The sequence below is a fragment of the Coregonus lavaretus genome, assembly GCF_964263955.1.
Source record: "Coregonus lavaretus genome assembly, chromosome: 14".
In the NCBI taxonomy this organism is placed as follows: Eukaryota; Metazoa; Chordata; class Actinopteri; order Salmoniformes; family Salmonidae; genus Coregonus; species Coregonus lavaretus.
In genome coordinates, this window is record NC_140001.1 from 8887639 (window position 1) to 8895471 (window position 7833).

Consider the following 7833-nt stretch of genomic DNA (forward strand, 5'->3'; position numbering starts at 1 on the left):
ATTCCGCTCCAGTCATTACCACATGCCCATTCTCCCCAATTACGGTTCCACCAACCTCCTGTGATGTGGATTCTGTGTCATCACATGCAAAAGTGATTGCTTTTGATAAAAACGCTTTATCTGCCTTCCCAATTAAAACTACTTTGAAAATTCGAACATATTTTGTGGAAAAGAGATGTTGTATGTTTCTGAACAACGGCTCATGCTGCCTTGTTGACAACATAACCGAGCGGCGCAGATTGTTGTTCGGTCACGTGACGGGCCATAGGCTGGTTCAACCCGTGCCCTCATAATAGAATGCTACCATTTATTCCTGCACCCCAGCCCTCACATAAACCAATCAGGAACCAGGAACCAGCCAGAACCTTGCAGTCTGCGCCCTACTACAGTCTCCAATTAAGCAGCTAAGCTCTCCTGCCAGCATTATTCCTTGAATATCAGGTCTGTAGACATTTTACATATTTAGCAGACGCTCTTATCCAGAGCGACTTACAGGAGCAATTAGGGTTAAGTGCCTTGCTTAAGGGCACATCGACAGATTTTTCACCTAGTCGGCTCGGGGATTTCGGTTACTGGCACAACGCTCTTACCCACTAAGCTACCTGCCACCCATAGACAATGTAAAATAGCTATTCTACATAGAATCATATAGAATAGCACAGAATATTGAACAGCGTCAAGGATACTGAGCCACGATAGACATATGATTGAATGCTGCATGTCTGTACCCCATGCTTGACTTATCATAAAACAGGTGGAATAAGCCTTACAATATGTATTTCAGCTTCTTCTTTAAGGCATTCAACCATAGAATATGTGATGGTTTTCTCATTTATGCTTGTACATTTGTAGGATTTGGCAAGCTGATAGTATTGAGTGAGTAGTGAGTATATTAGGGAATTGGGAGTTCTGGGTAAACTTTAACGAGCTATTAAGTATACTAAATTACGTGTTCTGCCACACATATACGTCTAGATAAGTCTAAATACATATATATTATACGTACATACGTCTAAATCAAATCAAATCGAATCAAATCTTATTTCTCACATTCGCCGAATACAACAGTGAAATGCTTACTTACAAGCCCTTAACCAACATTGCAATTTTTACCCCCAAAAATACCAAAAAAACATTAAATAAAAAAATTATAAGAAATAAAAGTAACAAATAATTAAAGAGCAGCAGTTAAATAACAATAGTGAGGCTATATACAGTGGGTACCGGTACCGAGTTAGTCGAGGTAATTGAGGTAATAGGTACATGTAGGTAGAGTTATTAAAATGACTGTTCATGGATAACAAACAGAGAGTAGCAGCAGCGTAAAAGGGGGGGGGGGGGGGGGTGCAATGCAAATGACCTGGGTAGCCATTTGATTAGATGTTCATTAGTCTTATGGCTTGGGGGTAGAAGCTGTTTAGAAGCCTCTTGGACCTAGACTTGGCGCTCTGGTACTGCTTGCCGTGCAGTAGCAGAGAGAACAGTCTATGACTAGGGTGGCTGGAGTCTTTGACAATTTTTAGGGCCTTCCTCTGACACCGCCTGGTATAGAGGTCCTGGATGGCAGGAAGCTTGGCCCCAGTGATGTACTGGGCCGTACACACTACCCTCTGTAGTGCCTTGCGGTCGGACGCCGAGCAGTTGCCATACCAGGCAGTGATGCAACCAGTCAGGATGCTCTCGATGGTGCAGCTGTAGAGCCTTTTGAGGATCTGAGGACCCATGCCAAATCTTTTCAGTCTCCTGAGGGGGAATAGGCTTTGTCGTGGCCTCTTCACGACTGTCTTGGTGTGCATGGACCATGTTAGTTTGTTGGTGATGTAGACACCAAGGAACTTGAAGCTCTCAACCTGCTCCACTACAACCACGTCGATGAAAATGGGGGAGTGCTCGGTCCTCTTCTTTTTCCTGTAGTCCACAATCATCTCCTTTGTCTTGATCACGTTGAGGGAGAGGTTGTTATCCTGGCACCACACTGCCAGGTCTCTGACCTCCTCCCTATAGGTTGTCTCGTCGTTGTCGGTGATCAGGCCTACCACTGTTGTGTCATCGGCAAACTTAATAATGGTGTTGGAGTCATGCCTGGTCATGCAGTCATGAGTGAATAGGGAGTACAGGAGGGGACTGAGCACGCACCCTTGAGGGGCCCCCTGTTGAGGATCAGCATGGCGGATGTGTTGTTACCTACCCTTACCACCTGGGGGCGGCCCGTCAGGAAGTCCAGGATCCAGTTGCAGAGGGAGGTGTTTAGTCCCAGGGTCCTTAGCTTATTGATGAGCTTTGAGGGCACTATGGTGTTGAACGCTGAGCTGTAGTCAATGAATAGCATTCTCACATACGTGTTCCTTTTGTCCAGCTGTGAAAGGGCAGTGTGGAGCGCAATAGAGATTGCATAATCTGTGGATCTGTTGGGGCGTTATGCAAATTGGAGTGGGTCTAGGGTTTCTGGGATAATGGTGTTGATGTGAGCCATGACCAGCCTTTCAAAACACTTCATGGCAACAGACATGAGTGTTACGGGTCGGTAGTCATGTTCTTGGTCACAGGGACTATGGTGGTCTGCTTGAAACATGTTGGTATTACAGACTCACCGCATGCTCGGAGTACACGTCCTGGTAATCCGTCTGGCCCTGCGGCCTTGTGAATGTTGACCTGTTTAAAGGTCTTACTCACATCGGCTACAGAGACGTGATCACACAGTCGTCCGGAACAGCTGATGCTCTCATGCATGTTTCAGTGTTACTTGCCTCAAAGCGAGCATAGAAGTAATTTAGCTAATCTGGTAGGCTTGTGTCACTAGGCAGCTCGCGGCTGTGCTTCCCTTTGTAGTCTGTAATAGTTTGAAAGCCCTGCCACATCCGACGAGCGTCGGAGCCGGTGTAGTATGATTCGATCTTAGTCCTGTATTGACTCTTTGGCTGTTTGATGGTTCGTCGGAGGCCATAGCGGGATTTCTTATAAGCTTCCGGGTTAGAGTCCCGCTCCTTGACAGCGGCAGCTCTACCCTTTAGCTCAGTGCGGATGTTGCCTGTAATCCATTGCTTCTGGTTGGGGTATGTATGTACAGTCACTGTGGGGACGACGTCATCGATGCACTTATTGATGAAGCCAGTAACTGATGTGGTGTACTCCTCAATGCCATCGGAAGAATCCCGGAACATGTTCCAGTCTGTGCTAGCAAAACAGTCCTGTAGCTTAGCATCTGCTTCATCTGATCCCTTTTTTATTGACCGAGTCTCTGGTGCTTCCTGCTTTAGTTTTTGCTTTTAAGCAGGAATCAGGAGGATAGATATTATGGTCAGATTTGCCAAATGGAGGGCGAGGGAGAGCTTTGTACGCGTCTCTGTGTGTGGAGTATGGCCGTATACAGTTCATTGAGAGTGGTCTTAGTGCCAGCATCGGTTTGTGGTGGTAAATAGACAGCTACGAAGAATATAGATGAAAATTCTCTTGGTAGATAGTGTGGTCTACAGCTTATCATGAGCTACTCTACCTCAGGCGAGCAAAACCTTGAGACTTCCTTAGATATCATGCACCAGCTGTTGTTTACAAATATACATAGACCGCCACCCCTTGTCTTACCAGAGGCTGCTGTTCTATCCTGCCGATACAGTGTATAACCCGCCAGCTGTATGTTATTCATGTCGTCATTCAGCCACGACTCGTTGAAACATAAGATATTACAGCTTTTAATGTCCAATTGGTAGGATATACGTACTTCTAGTTCGTCCACTTTATTATCAAGCGATTGTACGTTGGCCAATAGTATCGATGGATGGCAAAGGCAGATTAGCCACTCGTCGCCGACGCCTTACCAGGCACCCCGATCTCCTTCTGCAATATCTTCTTTACTTTCTACTACGAACGATGGGGATGAGGGCCCTGTTGGGTGTCTGGAGCAAATCCCTCTCGTCCGACTCATTAAAGAACAATTATTAGTCCAGTTCAAGGTGAGTAATCGCTGTTCTGATGTCCAGAAGCTCTTTTCGATCATAAGAGCAGCAACATATGTTATACAGTGAGGGAAAAAAGTATTTGATCCCCTGCTGATTTTGTACGTTTGTCCACTGACAAAGACATGATCAGTCTATAATTTTAATGGTAGGTTTATTTGAACAGTGAGAGACAGAATAACAACAAAAAAATCCAGAAAAACGCATGTCAAAAATGTTATGAATTGATTTGCATTTTAATGAGGGAAATAAGTATTTGACCCCTCTGCAAAACATGACTTAGTACTTGGTGGCAAAACCCTTGTTGGCAATCACAGATGTCAGACGTTTCTTGTAGTTGGCCACCAGGTTTGCACACATCTCAGGAGGGATTTTGTTCCACTCCTCTTTGCAGATCTTCTCCAAGTCATTAAGGTTTCGAGGTTGACGTTTGGCAACTCGAACCTTCAGCTCCCTCCACAGATTTTCTATGGGATTAAGGTCTGGAGACTGGCTAGGCCACTCCAGGACCTTAATGTGCTTCTTCTTGAGCCACTCCTTTGTTGCCTTGGCCGTGTCTTTTGAGTCATTGTCATGCTAGAATACCCATCCACGACCCATTTTCAATGCCCTAGCTGAGGGAAGGAGGTTCTCACCCAAGATTTGACGGTACATGGCCCCGTCCATCGTCCCTTTGATGCAGTGAAGTTGTCCTGTCCCCTTAGCAGAAAAACACCCCCAAAGCATAATGTTTCCACCTCCATGTTTGACGGTGGGGATGGTGTTCTTGGGGTCATAGGCAGCATTCCTCCTCCTCCAAACAGGCGAGTTGAGTTGATGCCAAAGAGCTCGATTTTGTTCTCTTCTGACCACAACACTTTCATCCAGTTCTCCTCTGACTCATTCAGATGTTCACTGGCAAACTTCAGACGGCCCTGTATATGTGCTTTCTTGAGCAGGGGGACCTTGCGGGCGCTGCAGGATTTCAGTCCTTCACGGCGTAGTGTGTTACCAATTGTTTTCTTGGTGACTATGGTCCCAGCTGCCTTGAGATCATTGACAAGAACCTCCCGTGTAGATCTGGGCTGATTCCTCACCGTTCTCATGATCATTGCAACTCCACGAGGTGAGATCTTGCATGGAGCCCCAGGCCGAGGGAGATTGACAGTTTGTTTGTGTTTCTTCCATTTGCAAATAATCGCACCAACTGTTGTCACCTTCTCACCAAGCTGCTTGGCGATGGTCTTGTAGCCCATTCCAGCCTTGTGTAGGTCTACAATCTTGTCCCTGACATCCTTGGAGAGCTCTTTGGTCTTGGCCATGGTGGAGAGTTTGGAATCTGATTGATTGATTGCTTCTGTGGACAGGTGTCTTTTATACAGGTAACAAGCTGAGATTAGGAGCACTCCCTTTAAGAGTGTGCTCCTAATCTCAGCTCGTTACCTGTGTAAAAGACACCTGGGAGCCAGAAATCTTTCTGATTGAGAGGGGATCAAATACTTATTTCCCTCATTAAAATGCAAATCAATTTATAAAATTTTTGACATGCGTTTTTCTGGATTTTTGTTGTTGTTATTCTGTCTCTCACTGTTTAAATAAACCTACCATTAAAATTATAGACTGATCATTTCTTTGTCAGTGGGCAAACGTACAAAATCAGCAGGGGATCAAATACTTTTTTCCCTCACTGTAGGTAGAGACATCTAAATAAGTATATGTTATACGTAGATACTTCTAAATATGTATATATTATACGTAGATACGTCTAAATACATATATGTTATACATAGATGCGGCTAAATACGAATATGGTATAGATAGATACGTCTAAATAAGTATATATTATAGGTAGATATGTCTAAATACGTACAGTACCAGTCAAAGGTTTGGACACACCTACTCATTCAAGGGTTTTTCTTTATTTTTACTATTTTCTACATTATAGAATAATAGTGAAGACATCAAAACTATGAAATAACACATATGGAATCATGTAGCAACCAAAAAAGTGTTAAACAAATCAAAATATATTTTATATTTGAGATTCTTCAAAGTAGCCACCCTTTGCCTTGACGACACATTTGCACACTCTTGGCATTCTCTCAACCAGCTTCATGAGGTAGTCACCTGGAATGCATTTCAATTAACAGGTGTGCCTTGTTACAAGTTCATTGGTGGAATTTCTTTCCTTCTTAATGCGTTTGAGCCAATCAGTTGTGTTCTGACAAGGTAGGGGTGGTATACAGAAGATAGCCCTATCTGGTAAAAGACCAAGTCCATATTATGGAAAGAACAGCTCAAATAAGCAAAGAGAAACGACAGTCCATCATTACTTTAAGACATGAAGGTCAGTCAATACGGAACATTTCAAGAACTTTGAAAGTTTCTTCAAGTGCAGACGCAAAAACCATCAAGCGCTATGATGAAACTGACTCTCATGAGGACCGCCACAGGAAAGGAATACCCAGAGTTACCTCTGCTGCAGAGGATAAGTTCATTAGAGTTAACTGCACCTGAGATTGCAGCTCAAATAAATGCTTCACAGAGTTCAAGTAACAGACACATAGCAACATCAACTGTTCAGAGGAGGAGACTGCGTGAATCAGGCCTTCATGGTCAAATTGCTGCAAAGAAACCACTACTAAAGGACACCAATAATAAGAAGAGACTTGCTTGGGCCAAGAAACACGAACAATGGACATTAGACCAGTGGAAATCTGTCCTTTGGTCTGATGAGTCCAAATTTGAGATTTTTGGTTCCAACCGCCGTGTCTTTATGAGACGTCGAGTAGGTGAATGGATGATCTCCGCATGTGTGGTTCCCACCTTGAAGGATGGAGGAGGAGATGTGATGATGTGGGGGTGCTTTGCTGGTGACACTGTCTGTGATTTATTTAGAATTCAAGGCACACGGCTAACCAGCATGGCTACCACAGCATTCTGCAGTGATACACTATCCCATCTGGTTTGCTCTTAGAGGGACTATCATTTGTTTGTCAACAGGACAATGACCCAAAACACACCTCCAGGCTGTGTAAGGGCTATTTGACCAAGAAGGAGAGTGATAGAGTTTTGCATCAGATGACCTGGCTCAGCATATGTGGGAACTCCTTCAAGACTGTTGGAAAAGCATTCCAGGTGAAGCTGGTTGAGAGAATGGCAAGAGTGTGCAAAGCTGTCATCAAGGCAAAGGGTGGCTACTTTGAAGAATCTCAAATATAAAATATATTTGATTTGTTTAATACTTTTTTGGTTACTACATGATTCCATATGTGTTATTTCATAGTTTTGATGTCTTCACTATTATTCTACAATGTAGAAAATAGTAAAAATAAAGAAAAGCCCTTGCATGAGTAGGTGTGTCCAAACTTTTGACTGGTACTGTATATGTTATACGTAGATAAGTCTAAATACGTATGCTTGTTGTAAGTGACGTAAGTAAATTACATACTACCCCTACAATCCAATCCTGTGTGCACAATATGTTGATTCCATCTGTGGTATTTAATTTAGAGTAGATAGGAAGATGTGTTCCAGGCAAACCCCAACTGTTTTGAAACGCTGCCCGATGTTTTCAACAATGTTTGGTCTTTTTGTATTTTGAAAGACAGTGTAGATATTGACACATGATCACAGTGTCACTTCATTTCCCTCGCAAATCACTCTCTGGCCCATTTCTCTGTTCCCCCCCCAACTACATTAGTTTAGAGTGGAGATGCACTCCATTAAAGGGATAGTTTACCCAAATTACAAAATGACACATTGGTTTCCTTAGCCTGTGAGCAGTCTATGGACAAGGTGTGACAGCAATCCATGCTTTGGTTTAGTTTCCCGTTTTAACATTTGCGGCATAAATCCCATTCAAGTCATGGGACCAATTTTGCAATTCTTTGCGCATCAT